At 36.7% G+C, this 25,733-nt stretch overlaps 1 protein-coding gene across 8 annotated transcripts in view; it reads left to right on the forward strand.

Annotated features, from left to right (window-relative positions):
* The window catches only part of sorcs2 (sortilin-related VPS10 domain containing receptor 2), a 199,895-nt gene that overhangs the window by 105,245 nt on the left and 68,917 nt on the right, over nt 1–25,733 (forward strand). The gene's annotated exons all lie outside the window — the stretch shown is intronic.

Below are 25,733 nucleotides of genomic sequence, written 5' to 3' on the forward strand. Positions count from 1 at the left end.
AGTAATCTCCTCACAACCTCTTAAACATGAACACACACAGACGTCACAGCTGAATAAGTGCTAGCTGTCTGTAATAGGCAATTTAGCAGAGACACATCAAAGCTTGTCTGCTGTGCTCAGCTCTATAGTCACAAAGCACAATATTAATAATTAACAGGAAAATAATGTTATTCAAAATGAGATGCAGTATGTTTGAGGACATGGCTGTGTTTTGATGTTTGTGGCTGTGAAGTGAATTGCACATGAAGTAACAACTGTTAGTGTTGACTTCAGGAGACAAAAGGAAATGTAACTCCACAGTCATTCCTGATGGAATCTCTTTCCCATGTCAGACTCTTTTATCTATAAATCTTGGACGACCGTAGCTTGACTGTCGATACAAAGAGCGTTTTGAACAGGGCCGGACAATACGACGTGCACTTTATGCAGTGTCTGGGAAAAAGTGGCTTTTGTGAAAACGGACACTTTCAGGCTTCTAAGGAACAAAACTTGAGTGTCCTCATTGATGGCGCTGCCGCTGCCGTCTGGGGCAATTTCAGTGGGCCGCTGGGAAAGCCTCTATTTGCTGTTAGCTGGCAAAACATTTAAACTCTGACTCACAGAATTGATACTTATACTGCTGGACATTGTCTGTCATATTATGATGCTATTCATCATAATCACACACTTCTCACAACTCTCTGCTTGGCTTTATATCATTATGATGCTATTATCTAAACACACAGAAATGGTAAAGGCTTCTATAAATATATATATTTTTGGATTCCTGGGAGATCCTGTATGTTGAATATTTTGTCAATATTTTGATAACAGTATAAAACTAATAAACAGTTAATTAATCGAGTTAATTAATCACCTTTAAGTCTCTTAAAGACTGTGTATAATCCATTCTGGGTTATTAGTATTGGAGCATTAAGAGATATTAAATATTTTATTATAAAGATATATATTTATATTTGTATCTCTTTATATTTATAAAATATATTTATGAATCTTGATTTTATAAATAGACAAAAATCACTCTTCCTTTTAGTTAAAAAATATTTTATTGTATTTTTTTATTTCTTTATTGTTATGACAGTTATTTTTGTAAGCAAAAATAGTTTATAACATGTATTTTTATTATGTATTTTTGAAAACACTCCCCCTGTCTTGCATTGGGTGGACAAACAGATAGTCCCATCCTTAGCACCATTGGTTGTGTTTATGTCCTTGTGTCTGGATCGTTCTGGATGCTCAAACAAACAAAAGCAATGTCTGATAACACACAGGACCACAGTGTTTATACTTCAGCTGTATTACTTAGCCCTATCTGGGTGTGTACTTATAAATCAAAATGTGTGTCTGGGTTTGTGAGACAGAGAGAGAGAGTGATAGTGAATGCGCTGCTACACCCCACAGGTCACCGTACAACTACACAATGTCAATCAGTGTGGCGTTAGACAGGGTCCCAGCGTAGAGGAGCAGGATCAAACGCCACTGATCCAAAACCAAAGCGTCTGGCCCCCTCATTTCTACAGCGCTGAGCTCAACCGAGCGTGAATGAAAGCAAGAGACACAGAAAGAAAAAAAGCGTCAGAGGGAAAAACAGAAAAGCAAGTCCGACAGCAGTTGCAAATAAAGCTATCCTTGCCTCTAATATATCTGACCTCTATTTAATCACATTTCTAAGTCCCTTAACGAAGATGAGCAGTATCTTTTCTCAGTCTCTAATTAAAAATATTCAGCAGTGGAATTAACAGCAGCTGATTCTGCAGTAATGTATTCATTGGAGTTCAGTGCCGCCTGCCTTCATTTTGTTAATAGCTTCTGCGGTTCAGACAAAGAGTTTAGGCAAACAGTTTAATTTCAAACGGCATACATTTCACTTCCTTTGTCCCAAGTTATCTCTTGCTGGAACTCCATCAAGTAATTACTCAGGACATAATGTGTGATTTGTCCACTTTAGAGATACGGAGAAAGTTCATTAATGGGAAATGGCCTTGAAAATGAGAAAGCAGGATGTTTCTACTTAATCAGAGAAACAATGTTGTTATACTTTTATGGTTTGTTTCAGATTCGGCATATCTTGAACCATTTACATATTTATATCCTATAATACTACATTTTATTAAAATTGTCATTATTGCCTTTACCTGCTGACTGTCATCCAAACTGGATGCTTCCATGATTTGAAGGTCAAACACAAATTTTGTTCTATAATTATTTTTTTTTACATTACACAGCTAGTGTTTTCTGTGTTCAGTTAAATGGTGTAACATAGTCTCTCCAGATATAATTCTCACCCACTGCTGTGGTGCGTATTTTATGAACGCTTGCAGAAGAGAAGTCCTCTCACATTCTCAGGGACTCGTTCTGTTGTAAAAAAATTCCCTTTACTTCAGCAGCTGTAGTCAGAGCATGAGGCCCGAGATTAAAATCTCCTTGCTCAGTGTCCTGAAACCCGAGCTAAAACAGATATAAAAGACAGTGGCTATTTCTGACATTTGGTAGCTTAATACATGCATTGGAAAGTGAGTGAAGCAAAGCAGTGTTCACACCATCCAGTCGGGAAAGCAGAAAGGAGTGAGCCACAAGCGTGACTGACTAATGGAATGATGTTCCTCTGGGTGAAAGTTCTCATAGAGCCGAGAAAGAGGGTGAAGAGATAAAAGCCAAGAGATGTTCACTTGTCTCTCATAGCTGCTTTATCTTTAAGAATTTAGCAGGATTTTCTCACATTTTCTCATTGTTTGGTAAGGGATTTTTAATTGTACTATCTAGACATAAAATAGTAAAATAGCTTATCCAGACATAAAACTCATAGACTGTGAGACTTTACTGTAAATTGGCATGCTAATCCACTGTGATACAGTACATGAAGTGCAGAGGGATCTTGATCTGTTGTCATGGTTTTATAAGAGAAAAACTAATGTTGAACTATAATTATTTGAAAGATTGTTTTATAAAATTAGAGGTAATTCCCATTTATTCATTATTCGAACGTTATTATTATTATTATTATTATTATTATTATTATTATTAGTAGTAGTAGTAGTATTAGTAGTAGTAGTAGTAGTAGTATTGTTGATTTTATTAACTAATTAACTCAACCATTCTAGATCTTACATTTCAAAATATGAACATTGGCATTTCTCCATAACATCAACTAGAATTTGCATTCAAATTGAAAATCACATTTTGCCAATTGTTAACTACAGACAAATAAACACTCTTTTAAGCCCAGACGTGTTAAAAACGGCAGAGCTTTTTTATTAATCTCTTCCTTAAATGCTGAAAACAAGCTACATGAAGTCAATTAAGTAGTCAAGTCAAGTATATCTATTTGAAGACCATAGTCATCACACGGAGATGAGTTTGTTGAGGATAAGTGCCGATGGCTGCCGTGTCGATGAGGCCTTCACAGGGGAGAGTCTAGTTGGCACAATCTCTACTGACATTTCAGGAATGCGTTGTGGTCGTGTCCAGGCGCAAGTCCACCATCTGATCTGGATACGGTCCGGGTCCGGCTGATTACAGTTAAAGGACAATTCCGGCCCAAAATGATCCCTGGGCTAAATAACACATGGGTACCGAGTCGACCGTTCTCTGGGATGCGTTTTCATGATAATCGAATGTACCCAGTTTTAACGTTAGTTTTAGTTTAACCACAGATTAGCTTATAACACTAGTGTATGGGGCATCGAAGAAGTAAAAATAAAAATCGCTAGTTAATACCACTAACAAGGCTCAAAATAGCCCCACACTAACACGGTAGCATAATTCTAGTCGAACCATGAACGCCGTGCTACGTGCAGGTCGATAGTCACAGTTCAGCTCACGTAGCACGGCGTTCGTGGTTCGACTGGTCGAGACTGTTTTCCAAAGATGGCTCCTGCCTATACGCGAAGTGTACTGTCTTTATAATTAATTTATAATTTTAAATATAACTGTCTTATTAAACTGTCTGTACACTTAAAAAGTTCTCAGTGGTTCGGTTTGCAGGTAGAGAGCCTAATTATGCTACCGTGTTAGTTTGGGGCTATTTTGAGCCTTGTTAGTGGTATTAACTAGCGATTTTTATTTTTTTCTTATTCAATGCCCCATACACTAGCGTTATAAGTTAATCTTAGGTTAAATTAAAACTAACGTCAAAACTGCCAAAGAGGATCTATGACCTCTGGAAGCATCTCTTTCAATAACTTAGTCGGTATAGGGTCTAGCATACATGTTGTCGATTTAGATGATTTAACGAGTTTAGAACATTCTTCCTCTCCTATAGCAATAAATGAATCAAATTTTTCGTCAGTGAGACAACAATGCACTGTCTGATGCAATACTGTATTAGACGGTTGCATAGTTATAATTTTTTCCCTGATATTATCAATCTTGTAAGTAAAGAAGTGCATAAAATCATTACTGCTGTGCTGCCTGGAATCGTCTGGGATTTAATCTTTATTTTTAGTTAATTTAGCCACTGTTTCAAATAAATACCTAGGGTTTTGTTTATTTTCTTCTAATAGGGTTGAAAAATAAGCAGATCTAGCAGTTTTTAAGTCCTCTCTGTATGCAATTGTGCTCTCTTCCCATGAAATGCGAAAAAACTCTAATTTTGTTTTCTTCCAGTTCCGCTCAATTTTTCTGGCTGCTCTCTTAAGGGCCTGAGTCTGCTCGAACCATGGCGTTGGACTATTTTCTTTAATCTTCTTTAAGCGCAAAAGGGCAACTGTGTCTAAAGTGCTGGAAAAGAGACAGTCAAAAGTTTCTGTCGCAATATTGAGTTCTTCTAAGCTATCTGGGATGCTGAGGAGATGAAACTGATCAGGAATATTATTAATAAAGTGATCTTTAGTGGCTATTGGTATAACATATTTGTAACACGGAGTCGGCTTTGCAGCCTTAGTTAAATGAAATATACACAAGACTAGATAATGATCTGAGATGTCATTACTCTGCTGTAGAATTTCAACGGTATCAACATTGATTCCATGCGATAATATTAGATCTAGAGTATGATTACGACAATGAGTAGGTCCTGACACGTGTTGTCTAATGCCAATAGAGTTCAGATTGTCTTTAAATGCCAATTCCCAATGCATCTTTTTCATTATCTAAATATATTAAAATCACCAACAATTAGGACTTTATTTGCAGCCAGTACTAACTCTGATAGAAAATCAGCAAATTCTTTGATAAAGTCTGAATGGTGCTCTGGTGGCCTGTATACAGTAGCTAGCACAAATCTCAAATGTGATTTATCATTTACACTAGATAGTGTTACATTAAGCACCAACACTTCAAAATAATTATATTTAAAACAAGACTTCTCAGTAATTCTGAAGATTTTTCTATAAATTACAGCAACACCTCCCCCTTTGGCCTTTCAGACGAGGCTCATGTTTATAACAGTAATCTTTTGGGGTGGACTCATTTAAAGTAATGTAATTGTCTGCTTTTAGCCAGGTTTCTGTCAAACACAGCACGTCTAGGTTATAATCTGTAATCATATCATTAACAATAAGTGCTTTTGAAGTAAGGGATCGAATATTAAGCAACCCGAGCTTTATCATTTGTTCATCTGTATTATATGTTTTTTTTGTTGTTGAACATCAATTCAATTTTTACACTTAAATGGGTTTAGGAGTTGTTTGTATGTCCTAATTCAGGGAACAGACACAGTCTCTATATGATGATATCTAGGTGAAAGAGTCTCTATGTGATAGGATTTATCAGACCTCAGTGGCGTGAGACAGCAGGCAGACGGTCTGTTTAGCGAGTTTGTCTGCTTCCTGACCTGAGCCCCAGATTGTCATGTTTGAGCTCTTAGACTATGTGCCATATTACTAGAGAGAAGAGCAGCACCATCCCAGGAGGGATGAATACCATCTAGGGCTGGGCGATAAAACGATAACGATATGTATCGCGATAGACACGTAATCAATATCAATAAAAAATGCGTTCGATAAAACGTTCGATAATTATTTAATTTTTTCCGTCGGAAGAAAGTTTTGTTGCAAGTTTTGTTGCATGAACAAATGTACTCACTCTCTGGTAACCTAGCAAAGTACTGGTTGACGCGCTAACAGCCGGTCATGTAAAGGGGGTTGCACTTGCACACGTTATACACCGGACAAGAAGCGCAGCACCGCGCCGCATCGCGTCTAGGACAGGTATCGCACACCGGACGCGCACCCACTTTCTCACTTTATAGCACTATGTCTTTAAAATTCAAACACATTATTCTCTATGAGTGTACACACACCCATTCACAAATATGAGCTGACTGAATGAAAATTGCTGATGTTATCGGATTTATAGGTGAGATTCTCAATTCATGCAGTTAACGGACGCTCTGAGGTAAAGTGTAGCAACGATTGTATTTAATTGTACAGTAAAATCATAACATAGTACAGACCTTATCTTAATTTCATAATGTCCTTAAACATAGCCTAACAATATTGCTGGCCATAAACTGAGAAAGTGCGTGTCCGGTGTGCGATACCTCTAGTTGTTCTTGACGCGACGCGGCGCTTCTCGTCCAGTGTGCGACCCCCTTAACAGTATGGTTGCGCCATATCGTTGTCTCGTGTTGGATTCTTCAGTAACAGAGCCGGCGTGGATTGATAAGTGGAAAATGAGTGCTGCAGCGATTGTTGATAAAACAGGAAAAGTCAGCTCGCCAGTATGGCAGTTTTTTGGATTTTATAATTCTGACTGTAGTCAGACCAATGTCGTCTGCAAATAATGCAAGACTGTCGTCGGTTTCTCTATGCTTATTTAACACTTTGCACTATTTTATTACTCTTTTTTAAGCATTTCTTATGTATTCTTTAATTTTTCACCTTAATTTTAAGAGATAATTAAGTGTTCATTGTGATTTTAGACTTATGTTTACATTTTAATTGTTTGATGTTTTCCATGGGTGTGTTGACATTTCTGCTAATATATTATAATCAGAGGAAGGTTAAGTTTAAAATAAAAAATGTTTAAATGTAGACTAATATATTTGTCTCCTGGTCCTTTAAATAGGTCATAAAAATATAAATAATTATCAATATCGCCCGATATGAAGAACTTATATCGTGATACAGTTTTCAGCCATATCGCAAAGCCCTAATACCATCTCTTTTCAACAGGTCAGGTGTGCCCCAAAAACTTTTCCAATTGTCTATGAACCCTATATTATTTTGCAGACACCACTTAGACAGCCAGCCATTGCATGAGGACAGTCTACTAAGTGTCTCATCAATCCAGCGAACAGGAAGGGGATCAGAGTAAATTACAGTGCCTGACATCGTACTTGCAAGTTCACACAGCTCTTTAACGTTAATTTTAGTGATCTCCGACTGGCGAAGTCGAACATCATTAGTGCCGACGTGAATAATAATCTTAGAGAATTTACGATTAGCATTACCCAGCAGTTTTAAATTTGCTTTGATGTCAGGCGCTCTGGCTCCCAGCAAACAAGTGACTATGGTGGCTGGTGTCTCTATTTTCACGTTCCGTGTAATAGAATCTGCAATAACTAGGGCACATTCAACAGGATTCTCAGTGGGTGTTTCACTGAGTTGGGATAATCTGTTTAATGTTGTATTCGGAATGGAAGAGCGGTGTTTTGTCCAGCGACTACAGTGTCTCACGGTCACCCAGTTGCCCTGCTGCACGGGCTCTACAGCTGGAACCGAACAATGTACAGAGTTCACTAAGCTAGTTGCATCTAAAGCAGTATCTAAAGCCCTTGCACTTTTACTATCCTCAATTAAAGTTTGGATGCATGTCTCTAGTTCTGAAGAAAAAAATAATAAAATAAAGACGGCAGGCACTGATGATGCGAGCGCCTCCATAGTCCTAGCCAAGAAGAAGTATTACAAATTGCTTCTTTGGTCATGGGCTCTTTAACTCGTAATGAGCTTTGGGGCCAGATTTGCTAACTGCTTGCTTACTAAAGACACGCAGTGAAAAATTAGTGCTGAAAGGCATGGACAGGATTATTTTTGTGGCTGACCTTATTGCATATGCATTTGTAGGAGTTTTCCTTTTAGACGCAACATTTATGGGTGGAGAGTATTTAAATGAATAATGCAAGGTGATATACTAAGGTTTGCGCTAGTCAATTTACTGGTATTTGTGCTGTTAATTACCACCCAAAAGAAGCAAGTTCTTAAACCAGACGCTAATTTGCGCTGCTCTTAGTAGATTGCGTTGGTCGTTATGGAAAAGATCCGGCTGTGTCTGTGTATGTTTATTTGCGCGTCGTCATTAGGTCATGCGCAGAACTTTCCACTCCCATCACGCTGTTTTGGAATTTCCTAATTTGCGCTGTTTAGCAAATCTGGCCATAAAACTACATGCACACACACATACACCCCTCACACCACTAACCTCTTAAAAAAATATATAGTGTATATATGTATATATATATATTCTTTTCCTTTAATCCTCCCTTGTCTGGCTTATGCTACTCTAGCAATGCCTCAGCACTACTTGTATTGTTTTTGCCTCTTCATGATGACTCGATTGCTGTATTCCTCATTTGTAAGTCACTTTTGACAAAGGGGTCTGCTAAATGACTAAATGTAAATGTAAAGGAATACTTTCTTACACCCATAAACCAACACACTCAGACCTCCTAAAACACACTGCTTGAAATTTTGAATAGGATTTATTTTCTTGGATCACTTCCGTAATCATGCAGTCGTTGCATGAGAATATCATTAGACTAATAAAGTTTTTGATGTCACACTGACCTTGTTTAGGCTCCTGACCTAGTGTAGAGATCGATAAAACTGATAAATGTCGCTGATTTATTTTCACCCATTACATGGAATTTGTGACAGATAAAATGGATTGGTTTGACCTGATTTACCATAACCAGTCAATAAAAGACACAATTCAGTACCTTCACTGTATTACAGTGTCTGATTATTTTCATGCCAAATGGAAGAGAAAGCATGTCCCATTTCAGCTTTGGTTTATTGAGGGAGTTTTTCTTCATCTATTTATCCCCCTTGTGCTCAGTCTAGGTATCATTCCTGCTTGACAAAATTCTACAAACTAAATCTGAACAGAAAGCTGAAGTGTTCAACTTTTGTAGCAGTAGCCTCACTAAACAAAAAAAAGAAAAAAAAGAAATTGTTTTCCTAAACACTTCCCTTGGTCAGACAGACTTTTTTTCTTTCTAAAATGTCATCAGTATTCCCCCCACTAACCCATTTTTTGTGTCTGTCATTATTTTGCTTGGTTTTCTATAATTATCTTTTGACATTAGATAAATGTGTGTTAATTACACCCACAACTATTTAAAGGTCATGTGTATACTTTTGAGTTTCATTTTGTGGCTCTGATTCGTGAGAGTCTTTATAAATCATACTGCTGAGTACATGCCTGTAGTATGCAGAAGAGTTTTAATTGGATGCAGAGTTTATGAAACTGTCTTGTGTAGAACAAAAAATTTGATTTTAAACGTACTATATATATTATGTTTTTTACTCTTATTCTTTCCTCATATACACCTAATAATTTTATTTGAAAATTTAGAAATTGTCTGCATGAGGTTTTAAATGACTGCACCCCCCACTCCCACCCACCCCGAACAGTTATGTGCATCCTATCATTTTCACTCCCCTTGATTCATCATCCCTCATTTAGATTAATTTCATTTCATTTACGCTATCCTGGCATACTGACGACAACATAAACGGCACATCCTTGAAGATCTGCCCGACTTTTTTTTTTCGTGCTAAGAATCTGCTGAGGTTTTTGCTTAATGATGCATGTAATAATGTGTACAGTAGTTAATATGTATGCCTTTTGCATCAGTATCTGTATCTTTATGTGTTAATGTATTAAGCTCAAAATGCATTGCAGACTGAATACAATAAATAAACAGGTAAAATTAAATAGGTGAAAAAAACAAAGCAGTATGATTCATGTAGTAAAAAGAAAGACAGGAAACTTGCAGGACACTGTACTGGAGCTCTTAATTTTGTATTTATTTTTGTAGTCTGGTAGTCTAACCTCAGACCGTCAGATCAATACAACTGTCAGTTTGATGCACAAGAGCACTCACAAAAGCAACATGTAACACATTTTGATTCAGTGTCTATAACTCAGTTTTTGTGTCTCAAACTATAATACTCTCTAATTTCTTACCTCACTTTAATTTCTAAGCTTGAAGTCTTACAACCTCTGCTGGTTGGTGCTCATGTGACAGTGATAACTCAACCCCTTTGGCTCATTTCTAATTGGTTAAACTGACAGTGTTACTGTATGATCATGCCCAGTCTCCCCTACACATTCAATAAAGGAACATAAGACGTACACTTTGAACATACACGGAAAATAGTAGACCATCCAGGAAATTACTAATTCTAATCTCAATACTTTTTAGGATGGATTGTATGCAAATTGGGACCCAGGGACAGTTTTGCAATATTTGATTGATTTATTTTTTTCTGAGATAGATTGGCTGTGACTGCACTCTGAAATAGTTTAATCACACCTGGATGGCGGCCAAAGTGTTTGAGGATAAAATGATTGTAGCTAAAAAAAAAAAAAAAAGGTGATGGAGGTTACAGATAAATTCACGTGGAGACGTGGAGTGTCTTTGAGGGCTTACAGATGGGTTGATTGTGTCTGCTCTCAGCTGATATGGAATTTTGGCTGCAGAGTTGAACTGAACCGTCTCCTCTTGTGAAAGGGAGATGGATGATGAGAAACGTTTTAATCATCTTGCAAAGACATAGACACACACACACACACACACACACACACACACACACACACACACACACACACACACACACACACACACACACACACACACACACACACACACACACACACACACACACACACACACACACACACACACACACACACACACACACAGAGATGCATATTCAGTGGGGTCCAAAAGTCTGAGACCACATTACAAATCATATTTTAAAGTCAATGAATCATAAAGTTTTATATTTAAACCATAACGTTTAAGGATTTTAAATGAAAAATAAGTATATAAGATGTTGCCGTATTACTTGGTAATTAATCAGTTTGTGACATGGAGAGTCGTATTGAACCTGAGGGGGCATCAGTAGCGGTACTGATTCACTTGCGGTCCTAAAAATAATGCTTCCAAAAGGGGGTTTTCCCAGCAATGAACATGCAAGACATATTTCAGATCTTTGTAATGTAAATTGTAATAGAACACCTAAAGTAGAAACATTTTGACTTGCTCTCAGGCTTGTGGATCACACTGCCTGTATTGGCATTAACGTGAGTGGATTTGATTTGTAATCCCGAAGGATTCCCAATAGACCTCCCTCTCCTGATCTATAACTGATAATGAGCTATAGAATTACTTTAAAGTTTTAAATTCAAGGCCTTGAATCTTGCCATTTCCTCTGAGTTAACAAACAGGTCATTTTCCTCTTTTGCATGTCATGACACTGAGGATTCCCCAAGCTACTTGTTTTGCGAGTGCTTGAGCATCCTCTTTCTGATGTGCACTCTCATTTCCTGTGACAGATGGTTTAGTGCTAAAGTGCATTGAGGTCACTTTCAGTTGATTGACAGCTTGTGATTGTGCTGCTGTGTTGTTCTCTGACATCCTCACACTGATTTATGACATTTGTCTTTTGCTTTTGTTTCGCTTGTTATTGCTCATTGCCAAGTTGTTGTTTGAAAAATGACAGCTTGATGGCAGGAGTCTACGTGTGTGCATACTGGCACTCATCTTTGGCAAATTATATTTTCTGGCGATCTGTTATTATTTTTACAGATGATGTCAGACAGAGACAGAGAGGTTTTATCTGCTCTGAATGTGCCATACACTCATACATTCGTCAGAAAGCTTGTATGAGAGGATGAAAGAGAGTGAGACTGCCAGAGGCAAAATATCCCATCAGAAAGATTCAACTCTCTCTCTCTCTCTATCCCTGTGTTAGGATAGTTCAAACATAATGCAGGTGTGCTGATGGAAGTCTATGGATATCTGTTGCACTTTGGTAACTTAAATTACGTGGTGGGAAACTAAGGTCCCATTATCCATTTTAGGCATAACTATACATGTTTAAAAAAGAGCTATGGTGTCAATTCTTCTAGATGTCCTATGTTGTAATCACATAGCTGCTGGGTTGAAGGTCCCAGCTGTGACTGAAGGTGACAGTGAATGCTCTTTCATGTCCTGCACCACAGGTTTACACGCTGATTATTCCACCCCTTTCCTCTTTTGCTCCTGGCTCCTTTTTTCATCTCTTCCTCTCCTTACAGCAGGAAAACCATTTTATTGTATGTTATTTTGGGTCAAATCCATATGTAACTGAAACACAAACATGCACAAAGCCTGTCTGTTAACCTTTTCAGACCCAATGTTCATTCCAATGTTTTTTCAAAGGATTTTTGTATTGAATGCTGCATAGTTAAAGTCAACATGAGCAACATATCGAAACAACAACAAAAAATCTTATTTTGAAAAGCATGGTGGCCTCTGAAAAGGCCACTTTTTTATATTTATATCCAGTCACAATATGATAATTAAAGTTCAGGAATGGACAGTGGTGTAACCCTAAGATAGACAGAAGACAAAGATGATTATAAAATAACGTAAGATTTATTGCGAACTCAGAATAACAAGCCAACATGCGAGACAGTGTGCACAATGCACAAACAATTGACAATGAACAGCACAAAGGGAGGAACTTAAATACACAGTGATGATAAACTAAAAGACAAACAGCTGGGATGCTTAGTGTCAGTGTACATGGTGACTGATCAGTGGTAGGGAATCAAAGACAAAGAAACACATGTGATAGATGAAAACAAACCAGAAGTCAATGAACTGAACTAAATAGAACATAACGGTGACGAGTGGGTCTTTATGTAGCATATGAGCAGTGTCGGGGAAAGTTACTTTTAAAAGTAATGCATTACAATATTGCGTTACTCCCCAAAAAAGTAACTAAGTACGTTACTTAGTTACTTTTTATGGAACGTAATGCGCTACATTACTTTTGCGTTACTTTTTCTCACCTGCATGGGCTTGTTTGTTTGTTTTTTAATAACAGCTAAAACAATCTATTTTTGCCGATTGTTAAGGCCCTTTTACATCAAAAGTTAAATGAATAAGCCTAAGGCTGAAGGAAATGCATATTTACTAATGTACAGTAGAGGGCGCCGCTCAAACAAACCTTTCAGCTGCTGCTGTTCTTGATTAAATAACAATAGGATACAGGAGAAGGAAGTTCAACACTCTTATTTCTAAACCTAATCTAAAGTCATTTTTGCTTATTAGTATGGTTGAATTATATCATTGTAGATCAGCAGCAAAGACATTGGTTAATAAAGTGAGATTAAATACATAAAGTATATTTGTGTAATTTAACATAATTATAAAACTTTTGCACAAAATTCTGAGATTGCATTTGACTGTTTTTATTCATTTTGAGGAATACTGAATGTTTTTGTGCAAGTGAGATGAGTAAATGCATGTTCAATGCAAATGCAAACAACACCTCACTTTATTTCTCTCAACATGGGGACAGGAGAGCTGTCAGTCAATAAATGTGAAAAAGTAACTGGCGTTACTTATTTGAAAAAGTAACTCAGATATTTTGTTGTAAATTGAAAAAGTAATGCGTTACTTTACTAGTTACTTGAAAAAGTAATCTGATTACGTAACTCAAGTTACTTGTAATAAGTTACCCCCAACACTGCATATGAGGCAGCCTACTGTATATACAACATTAAACACTAAACTGCTTCATGCGATCTCAGTAATAATCCTCAAACAAATGTTGTCAAAAATTGCTGTTCCTCTTTGCCATGAACTTTTTATATGATAATATGCTATTTAAGTTGTTATAGTTATAATAATTCTAACAATGAACTTGAATAATAAAAATAATTATAAAGATAATTATAATTGATGTATAATTTTAAGAAATCATGTCTTAAAAACATCATGAAAAAAAAAAAAGAAAAAAAAAATTAAGCAGCGCAACAGTTTTCAACATTAGTTATAAAATGTTTCTTTAGTATCAAATCAGCATATCAGAATGATTTCTGAAGAATCATGTGAGACTAAAGACTGGAGTGATGGCTATATGAAAATGTAACTTTATATGTAAACCATTTCTCAATACTGTTTTTACTGTATTTTCAATCAAATAAAAGCAGCCTTGGTGTGCAAAAAAAGATCATAAACTCGTTTTTCTGACCAATTATTGTAGAAATGAAGAATGTCCCTATATTTGTGTCCCTAGAATTTCATTCTGTTCTGAAAGGGTTCATTTAACAATAGTATTCTATGTGTGTTTAAGCATCTCAGTGCCAGACCACTACTGCCCCTAATTGGACTTATACACACACGCACACAAACACACACACACACACACACACACACACACACACACACACACACACACACACACACACACACACACACACACACACACACACACACACACACACACACACACACACACACACACACACACACAGGTCTCAACAGAGGTACAGAACAAACAGACTCAGTTGGAGACTCGTCCCCTGCGTCTCTTTTTCTCACACACACTCTGATTCAAATGCAATGGAAGCATGTGTCATTTTGTGTAGCTTCCTGTTGCTCTTTCCCATTACTGTGTCCCATTACCCAGCATGCACCTCTTTTGTGAACATCTGAGGAATTTTAATGTCTCCCTTTAAACTTGTTCTTTCTGGTTACACATTTAGCGTTTACCAACTCGGTCTCATTCTTTACAAATTAAGCAGGAGACTAGAAAGCTGATCTTGGGAAATTGGCTTGGGACGGAAGCGCTGAAGTATGCTAATGATGGTGTTTGTGTGTGTGTGTGTGTGTGTGTGTGTGTGTGTGTGTGTGTGTGTGTGTGTGTGTGTGTGTGTGTGTGTGTGTGTGTGTGTGTGTGTGTGTGTGTGTGTGTGTGTGTGTGTGTGTGTGTGTGTGTGTGTGTGTGTGTGTGTGCCTCAATGACAGCTGGTTCATATTCCTCATATCCTTTATTCCTTCAGTCAGTAAGGAATCACTGATTCAAAGAAGAGTGGAAAACAATGTATCCCCAGAGTTTTGGCTTTCAGAATAATGTAGATGGATCAGAAAGACTCTGCGACCTCCAAACCCAGTTGTTTATGTTTTCATGTGGTTATATGTGTGTGTTATGTTGAATATTTGATGAACTTCTGTGCCTTGTTCTTTTCTTGTGATGAATGCAGTTGCACTTATTAAATTGAGCCTGCTGTTAAAATCTCACATTCTCGAGCCCACATAGGCTACATGTGTATATACATATAAATGAGGGCACACATTTACACATCAGTTTCTTCTAATACTGTAGGGCACTGTGCAGTCGAACATGTCCTTCGCATTCTCATATCTTAAAGCTAGTTTGTGTGCATGACAAATTGTTTGGCCTTGAAGCTTGTTCAGCTTACTGTATCTTGACAAAACGACTGAACATTAATGTCCTAAATTCATCTTCCAATGTATGTAATTAAAAACTGAGTATGCTTTATTTGTCAGCAGAAATATGCCAGATGACGAAAAACTCACTTTTGACAGCTTAGGGGGTTTTGTTTAAAAATTACAGATCATACTTTACTGTATTTTATATACCCACTCACGATTGAGCCATTGCATAATGTGTAGAAGTTTTTCTAAGTTTTTGGTAAAAAGGAGGCCACCGCCCATTTTCTTTGATTTATCTAGTGGTGTAGCACCAATTTCACCTTTCTACTGTATTAACAGCTCAGTTTTATTAAAAAGCCTATCTTGCAAGTGGTGAATTGCCCTTTTAATACACATTCTGGGCTTTTTTTAGTAATGCCAAAAATGCTTTTATAACTTTGTCTTTATAACTAGTTTTTCCATGTCTGTTATTTCTGTCACAATTAAAATCATTCAGAGCCGCACCTGCATAAATAAGACATAACATCATGCATAAATTAACCTCAAATTTTTGTTTATTCGACAACAAACTCTCCTTCAAATAATTATTTTTTTCAAGCCTTACGAAACTTTAAGGTTTCATTGAAATGCAAAAAAGTCAGTTATACAACTGTTACCTTATATAATATAAAGAAAATTATGGGACAGCTAGTGGAAACTTTTTGTATTAGTTCCAGTCATATTTAAACATTTATATTTTTCACCTCGTATCATTTTTAAATATTACATTTCAACATGCATTTAAGTATATAATTGTAGCAATGTTCAGGGAAGAAGGAGGCGGGAACCGGCGAACAATCAAAATAAACTTTATTTAAAATAAAACAAACAAACCAAAATACCGCCAGCAGCCCCTCGCGAACGACTGCTGGCTACTGAAAATAAACATAACTGCCAGCAGCCCCTCACGGACGACTGCTGGCTAAAATAAAATACAAAAACAAAACACAACTATGACACAGGCCTGTTCCTCTCTCGATCATCAACGTCGTCGCTCCTCCTTTATGCTTCCACTCCTCCGTGAAAGATGCGAGACCGGTGTGCTTCACAGGTGTTGCTCATTAGCAATCGCACCACCGGCCTCTCGCCGGTCTCTCACGTCCCTCGGCCGTCCTGTTCGCCACAATAATATTTTAATATTTATTTAAAAGATCCATTGAATATCCACTGCCCAGATTCATACAAACAAATCCAAGGTTTCCACATCATCCCACAGTCATGGAATCCATTTTGACTGGACAAGAAGGTGTTTGTTGTAATATCTTAATCTCAATCTCTCATTCTTTTTCTTCATCAATCATAATGCATTGGCAAAATACCATCAGCTTGATTTAGACCCGGAATATGTAAGCACTTTCCACAAAACAACATCCGCATCTTCTCAAGAAAAGTAACAGTGATTTGACTGAGAGCAGGTTGTGTGCGAACATGAGCCGTATCCAAACAACAGTTGCGTAGTGTCTCTGCAGTCTAGATGAATGCTTGCTTCAGTCTGAAATCTGAAAATAAATATAAAAAGCTTAAATAGATGAGGCTGCCAAGGGGCATGCCATGAAAAATTGGCCAATTTGTTCCTGAACTGGAATCATTGTGCGTGTCTGGGAGGCTAGAGCCCGCCCTGCTCTCCTTACTTGTCTTCCCTCTCTTTCATTCACCATCATTCTCTCTGTCTCCCTCTTTCTCCGTCTACCCTGTTTTTACTCCACTATCCTCCAGGCTCTCTTTTAGTGCCTATCCCAATGTTTCTCCATGTTGCAGCAATTTTTATATCACAAGTTTCACAAGAATAAGAGAATGCTATAACTAACAGCAAATGAGGATTTGAAAAAAGCGTCAATGTTGTGATGTTGCTTTTATAAATGAGTACAATTAAGTGAATAACGGACATTTAACAGCTAACAGAATTAAGAAAATCATGTCATGCATGTCCATGTTATGGAGGTGATTGAAAATATATTTTTAATGAAAAGAGCTGTAGGAGGAATGAGAGAGAGGAGTAGAGGGATGTAAGGAGGAGGAAATCAGTAAAGCAGGTGTAGTTTCTGACAAGCTCTCTCATTATTCTGTTAAATGTCACATGCTGAACTTCAGCATGTTTGTTTGAGCATGTATTTTTTTTCACATGCCAGCATATGCCCTCCTCACTGGTTACTTAACTCACTGGTTAACATGCAAGGGTAATCCCAGTGTATAACACATTTCTGGAGCATTGGAGACAATCCTTTAGATTTACTGGAATAGATTAATTCCAGTAAAGAATAAACTGCTCTACCCAATCTCATGAGAAAACATAAATATTTTACGAATTGGAGATTTTTAGAAGAAGAAAAAAAGAAGGTCCACCCCTAAAAATAACCCTCAGTAGGGGGTATTGTAAGCAGATTTTAAGAAAATGTATGAGCAATATCATTCACAGTAATGCAAATTACTCCCCAATTTGCCAAAATAGTTACAAATTATCATGAAAGTGTGTTGGATCGCTGCTATTTATTTGTTGAAACATGTTAAGTAAATCATCATACATCCCGATCAAGAAGGCACAATAATGGCCAAAATAGTCAAATAAATCGCAATCAGCCTTACATCTTCTGTTTCATAGGGCGGCTATTAGCAATATCAGCCTTTACCTTCATTTGCAGCTCAATTTGCATTCATTTCTGTCACGTTTATCACTGATGTCTGTCTTTTGGCCTAAAGGGAGACAAAACATTTGCTATAAATATTTCCTGTCTGCAGTGCTGCCATTATGTGAAACTATTTCCATTCTTTACTTGATCCACAGACTGCCTTTGATTCTAATGGACAAACAGAGTGAAAAGGGGACTTTATATTCATCAATACAGCAAACAGAAGTTTTATTGGTTCATCCTGATAATATAAATACTGCTTTTAAAAAGCTCCACTGGAATCCTAGAACTTTTACAAAAACACAAATTTCAAAGTTTACATTTATAAGAACGATTATTTTTCAGCTCAGACTTCCTTTTTATATATGTTTGCTAGTCATTGAGTTTTTCTCTCTTATGCTAGCAAGTTAAATGTAACAGCTTTTTGAATTTATTCATAGAGTGGATTTGTCTAGTTTATTTAGTATATTTGAATCATGTGCACAAACATAAATAAACTGGAAGTATAGAGAACAACAGTCTTCAGTGTAGACATTTGTTTTGCTCTCTTGAAATGTACTTCCAGTGTTTGTTGTGATATCTGCATACAGTATTAAAATATAGATCATCTAACCAGTGCTAGTGCGCGGGCATGGGCAGACACAGACATATTGCTTACCTCTGTGTATCTTGCATTCATATGTAAGACTGGAAAAACTGGAAGATAGCGCAACTCTCTGAGAGAACAAAACATTAACATTTGAATTTCTCTCTTGTGCACCATTCGAGACGCAAGTCTCACCTAAGCAATCCTAATCTACATCTTTTACCTTATCCCCTCATTCTCCCCCCACTTCTTTTCCCTCATGCTGAAATCATCTGAAATTCACCCAAGAATAGAGTTTAATGTGAATAATTATCATACAGTACCACACATGTTTGATATCATTTGAAATGTCTCAATGCGACTGGTACAAAGGTCTCATTCTCAAAGAAGTAAACCAGAAGGTAACAAGGTATTTAAGAGTTTAGAAATAAGTCTCATACATAGGAGGTGTGCCTTCGAGGCAAATGGCCTCCTGCTCTCAGAAGGTGTAAACTCTGAATTCCCACTGTTCGCAAATGGTTCCATGTAAATCAACTTCTGCCCCCAGTAAGTCTGGAACGGTGATTAAGGTGAATTCTCACTGTGAACTCATGTTTACATTTGAAATAAGGTCTGTCTATATAATGAAACGCAACTAGAGCTCAGGGCCTTTCTGTACCTCAGATCAGCCCATGAATGCTGAGAGTCGACGAGACTCGGGTTAACATTTCTCCTCTTTATTTCTTTATAGCATTTGATGTTTTGTGTTGATTATCTTTGAACTGATTATGAAATTGTAATGATACATTTACCTGACATAATACATTTTTACATTTGAATACATATGAGAAAATGTATTGCATTTAATCAAAAATACTTTGCCACGAGAAAAGACAGTAATGCTCAGAGACCTTCCGTGCTGGTCGAATGCCGGACTTTGGGCCGATCGAGTTAACACATATCACTGTCTGTTGTTAATAATCATTATTAACAATGATTATTATTAATGAGTTTGTATTTCTGTTAGTTTAGATTTCCAGATTCAGACTGAAAGACAGCAATTCAATAGTATTTTCACAGAGCTCTTTTATCACTCAACCTGAAGGCTATCAATTTTCCCTGTTGAATATTTGATCAAATGTGTGGAGGGATTTCTTTGGATTCCTCCTGTTTTGAAAACCTCTTAGTGTGAACTGCCTGTGTTTAGTGACTTCTTGGACCTGCAGATGAGTCTTACGGATGTTATATGACCATGATCTTTGAATTGCGTGCAGAGGATCTTTTGATGTACATGCTGCATCTCTCTCTCTCTCTCTCTCTCTCTCTCTCTCTCTCTCTCTCTCTCTCTCTCTCTCTCTCTCTCTCTCTCTCTCTCTCTCTCTCTCTCTCTCTCTCTCTCTTTTAATCCTGTTCAACTTCAAAAGGTCACCATTTTTTTATTATTATAAATTTTACTTAGTTATTAATCTTTTTATAATAATATTACTATTAATATTACCTTTTATCAAATATTATTTTATATTTCCTAATAAATATTATTTAATATATCCTAATAAAATATTATTTAATATTTCCTGCTTCATTCTAATAATTTATTTTCAGATTGGTGTGACGTCTCACATTTGGTGTAACCAATGGCACATTTTCTTATTCCTATAACCTTATGGTGCAGATCATTTCAGTTAGTTCTTCCTTTCCTCTGCATGTAGTAATTTTAAATGTGTTCAAGAAGTGCCGTCGAACATTATAGGAGACTCTCACCTTGTGGCGAGTGAAGACACAATGACACAAATACAATACATTAGGAACAAATACATTAGGAAGTTAGGAACAAAATAAATAAATAAATAAATGAAGGGATGTGGGTGCTGGTGGAAGTGAAGGCCAAGTGTGCAGGCCTCAGATAGGTGGCGGTTGTTTCTTCAGATATGTTGCATCAGACCTGGACCTTGAGGACACCAGATGTACTCTGGAAAGATCAGTCTCCACAAAGGAGAGATTTAATGCTGGATTTATAGCAGTAGTGACAAGGCACAGTGAGCCCTTGTCCATTGTCTCTGAGTGCTTGCTGCTGTCCTGAGGCTGACTGACTGCTGTGCAGAGTGTTGGAAAAGAAATGCAGGTGCTCTCCTTGTTAGTACTCAAAAACTCGATTTTTCTTTATTTTCATGCTTGGTAAATAAATGATACTCTGAGATTTTTTCACAACACAGTACACTTCTGGTCTACTGCACTGGTCGATAAGATTTTTTTTTTTTTTATGTTTTGGAAAGAAGTCTCTTAAATGCTCACCAAGGCTGCATTTAATCAATCAAAAACAGTAAAAACAGTACTGTTGTGGAGAAAATATTTAGATCTGAATGTTTATTTTTAAATGTAATTTATTCCTGTGATGGCAAAGCTGAATGTTCAGTACCATTGCTCCAGTCTTTACTGTCACATGATCCGTCAGAAATCATTCTAATATACTGATTTGCTGCTCAAGAAACATTTATTATTATTACCAATGTTGAAACAGTTGTACTGCTTACTAGTTTTTGTTATTTTAGATTATTCAATAAGTATAAAGTTCAAAAGAACAGCATTTATTTGAGCTAAATATAGATAATTCTGATGGTTTCTAACACTCTAAAACAGCCTCAGACTGACCTTGACCATTGTTTATCAACCTGTGGACTCACACACGACTCCAGTGCACCCAAGCACACTTTACGCCAGTTCAATATTTCAACAGTTCCAAATTCAGACGAATCAAGAGCAACAAGCAAGATGAATTATTACTCCTTTCATATTGGACTGGACAAAGACACACACACACACACACACACACACACACACACACACACACACACACACACACACACACACACACACACACACACACACACACACACACACGCATCAAAATCTTGTGCATCTACATGAATATTCACCCTCTTACTCAAATTTGCACATTCATTTGGCAATCAAATTAGCCTGTATATTGTTATTGATATTTGTAACATCAGATTACTGTCGGCACCCCATACTGTGCTTTACACTGTCATTATTCCACTACCTGAGGGTGGTACAGCCTACAATGACACCTTGTAACCTGTCATAACATGCCATAGCCTCCTTCCTTCTGTACACCATAATACCACCGCACCTGCCATAGTCTGGCAAAAAATGCATCTCATGCATAATGCATATGCAGCTGTCTTACTGATCAACAAACTACACATAGGGAATATGCATAACAGAGAGTATTAGCATGCAGCGTGAGACGCCCCACCAGACGGAATAAGACAGACCACACATGTGCTTAGACACAACTATGTGGATGTTTTCCATAACAATGCTATGCACTGGCGCATAAACCAGCACTTCAACATGTATTTGTGTGTATGAGAGAGAGAGAGAGAGAGAGAGAGAGAGAGCTGTGGTTTTTGCCTCTGATGAACAAAAGGAGGATGATGTTGCAGGAGCAGAAAGAGGAGGGAGAAAAGTAGGATTTTTGGAAGGTGTGTGAGGGTTGGGCTGGGGGACTGAAAAGATAAATTAATAGCAGAGATGGGTGCTTATCTAAAGTCATTTATTTGTAACAAATCTCTCACCAGAAACAGCTAGACATGTTTGTTTTGTGTGAAGATTGATGGTTTGGGCTTTTCACAATTGGTTCTGCATATATTAAGCAGTCCACTAACTCTTTCAGGGTAAATTAAGTGTAAACTTTCTCTTTTAATTACTGTGCATAAGTAATTTTTGTAATTTTTCATACATTTCTACAATAATAAAAAATATATATATTTTTGTTATGTATATTTTGTGCACTTTTTTTCACATCAACTGATTTAGATTTCATTTTAGTTATAGTATAAAAGTGACTAAAATAATTAAAATTACCTGACAAAATATTGACTAAATTTAAAAAAAAATTATCATCAAAAGACAAAAAAATCAGTAAAAATTAACAGTAGATATAGACATAGTTCATTATGTGTGTGTAGAGAAGGTGAAAGAAAGAAATGCTGTTTTGCTGTTAATGAATAGTTCAATTTTCTCCATAAATCAGTTAAAGCTGCAGATCCAAGCCAACCATCTGAACTTTCCTTTGTGAATCACATGAAAAACATTCTCTGAAAACTTACAAAGTTCTTTTCTCATGCCTCCCTTTCATATAAGTTGTGAACATGACTCAATCAAGTTTAACAAGCCTCTTGAGAGCTGATTCATGTTTTGACTTTAATGAGAGCAAATATTGTCTTGAGAATAAGCCTGTCAAGCCTGAACGTGGAAAATATTGCATCAGTTCCAGTTTAAGTGTTTTCATTTGTAGTCAGACAAGCACTAAGAATGGAGCTGTATGCTGCATAGTTATGATAGTTATGAGAGTGGTGTTTTATGGTTGTGTGCTTCACTGTGCCAGACTTTACTTTGTTTTAGTGCGCTTAAATATGTTTCATCAATCCTCTGTCAGCATCTTAATTAGCCTATTCAAACTGCATGACAGCCTCTGCTGACCTGAAAAAACAACTCATTATAAAGGCCATGTCACCACCAATTATTCTTTCATTTTATTTCCTCTTCTCCACTGAATCATACATTCACTTTTCCATGAAAAAACTATTACACTTTTTTTGCCCATTTGTCCTGCAAACAGTTTTAGTGTCCTACCATATAATACATTTCTATTTTTAGCAACGTATCTTTGTGTCAAAAATATGTATTTATATTTTCAAATAAACATTTTCTTTGAAAAAAAAAATGTATTTACATAGAAAGTTACAATATAGCTGTACATCTCAATGACATTCACATCTGCAACATTTGACGATGTTCAATACAACACAAAAATCCAAATGTTTACACTTGCAAGCACTGTTGCCAACTCATTTTCAGAGGAAGTTGCTAAAGGCAGATCGATAAGTTGCTTAATGGAGTTGTAACGTCATTGCGCTATGACGTCATTACGTAATCGTAAAATTACGTAAAACTACGCCATGTATTATTATGTAATACGTAGATATTATCTGAAATGCTCATTTAGATTTATTTGTAAAATATTTATTTGTATATATATTTGCGCCCGCAGCCTCTGTGCCTGGCTATATAGACCTTATGTAGCCCCGCCCCTGCGCTCGTTGTATTTTGTCTTCCGGTTTTCACAGCGATTTCCACTTTTCCACAGCGATCGTAAGGAATTATGAATGAACCGCTTAGTCTATTTAGCTAGCTTGTACGCGTGTTGTTTGGATTAGAGTCACTTTCCAAAAGTTGCTAAAAGTTGCCAATAAATTTTAAAAATTGCAAAATTTGTTGCTAGGTGTTTTTTGAAAAAAAAAAGTGCTAGGGTAGTCTAAAAAGTTGCTAAATCTAAAGTTGGCAACACTGCTTGCAAGTTATTAAAACATGTACATTTAAACATTGTATACTGCAAGTGCAAAATAATATATAAATAGTAAACTATAAGTATAATGTTGTGTTCGCTTAAAAAAACGTACAAGTATAATTGCAGTATAAACTACTAAATTATTACTAAAGAGTACACTTCAGTGTGTATTTTCATAAACTTAACATGTACTTGTATTAAAACAGTAAACTACTAGTATACTTATAAGTCCACTTGTAGTACAGATGCATTACAAATGAGAAACCTAGCAGTGTAGTTAAAGTTTACTACTGTTACACTTATAGTACACTTAAACGTATACTTTTATATACTAAAAGTGGGCCAATTTAGTCCCAAGCAGTATTGAAATAGTACACTTACAAGTTTACTACAAGTACACATTGATATTAGTATACTTACTACATAAAGTATACTTAAAAATATACTTGAACATTACTTAAGTATACTTCATAAAATGAACTTGAAGCATACTTTTTCGTAAGGGTAGGTTATGCAACTGAAATTGTCATGCTGTACAGGTAACTCTGAATACCTCTTTACTCCTTCTAGATATTCTTAGTTTGACCCTTGTTTTGGGTCATTTATGAGCAGTAGTACATTTTCAACTGTTGATCACACATGGTATATTTTTAGGCTATGAGTAGTTCAGGTAATGGTTGAAGACAGAGGAACACGAAAGTTGCATTTTTCCCTTTATTTCCTCTCACTTGTGTTTTTTTTTACCTTCTAATTTAAAATCCATTAGCAAACTGTATAAAAGGCAGGAGGTGAAAAAGGGAGATGGTGTTAAAGAGAGTGCTGAGGTGCTTTAAAAGATCACCTCTATACTGTGTCAGTCTAAATATTTCAGTTAAGGTAGTCCTTCTATAACAGCCGAGCGACTAAGACACACAAATGCACTTACATGCGCTTATAGAGGTGACACTCAATTGTATGTGATACTTGACACATATCAGTATCACACTGCAGCACAGCGCTGTCTCTCATGACATGCTTCCAATCCTCTTATTCCTGATGTGATGTTTCTCTGAAAACCAAATTCAATATTTCACAATCCAGACTATGACAATATGTGATAGATAGATGCTACAATAGGTGACAGAGCCCTTCATTGAAGCTCCTTTTTTTAAAGTCAGCTGTAGGGGATTCAGAATGGATCCTCTGTGTGTGCATGAAATATATGAGGGATGTGCAGTAATAAAACCATTCACTACAATATTTACCAGAACAACAAATTCATTTATTGTATGTTTGTTTGAGATGAAGAAAAGGGATGGTAGTGTTTCGATGTACATGAATGGACTTGCAGACTGTGTCTGACCCATTTATTAAGAGGTTTGGTCTGCTAGCCCTCAAGCTTCTCACCTCATTAAAGATCTACAGGCCTTGAAGGACATTACTGAAATAGCTCTCACAACACCTACTAGATGCCTCATTGGGCTTCAGTCAATGTTTATAATGGCTAATGTCTTTGGAAGATTAAGAGTTTGTTATAACGGAGAGGTAGTTTGCATTAGCTCACTAAAGCAGGCTTGCCATTAGCTGAGAAGATTTCAACCAGTGTTTCCTTTATTATACGCTTATTTCACGCAGCCGTTATTTTGAAATCGAAAGCAAGGCTCCGGTGGGAAGAACCCGGGAAATAAAGATAAACAACAATGCCTTGGACTACCAACCTGAAGCTGCTGCAGCGATTTACACTATTGAATG

Source organism: Siphateles boraxobius, unplaced genomic scaffold (genome assembly GCF_051911475.1).
Source record: "Siphateles boraxobius isolate OS27281-9 unplaced genomic scaffold, OSU_SipBor_1 130, whole genome shotgun sequence".
Taxonomy (NCBI): Eukaryota; Metazoa; Chordata; class Actinopteri; order Cypriniformes; family Leuciscidae; genus Siphateles; species Siphateles boraxobius.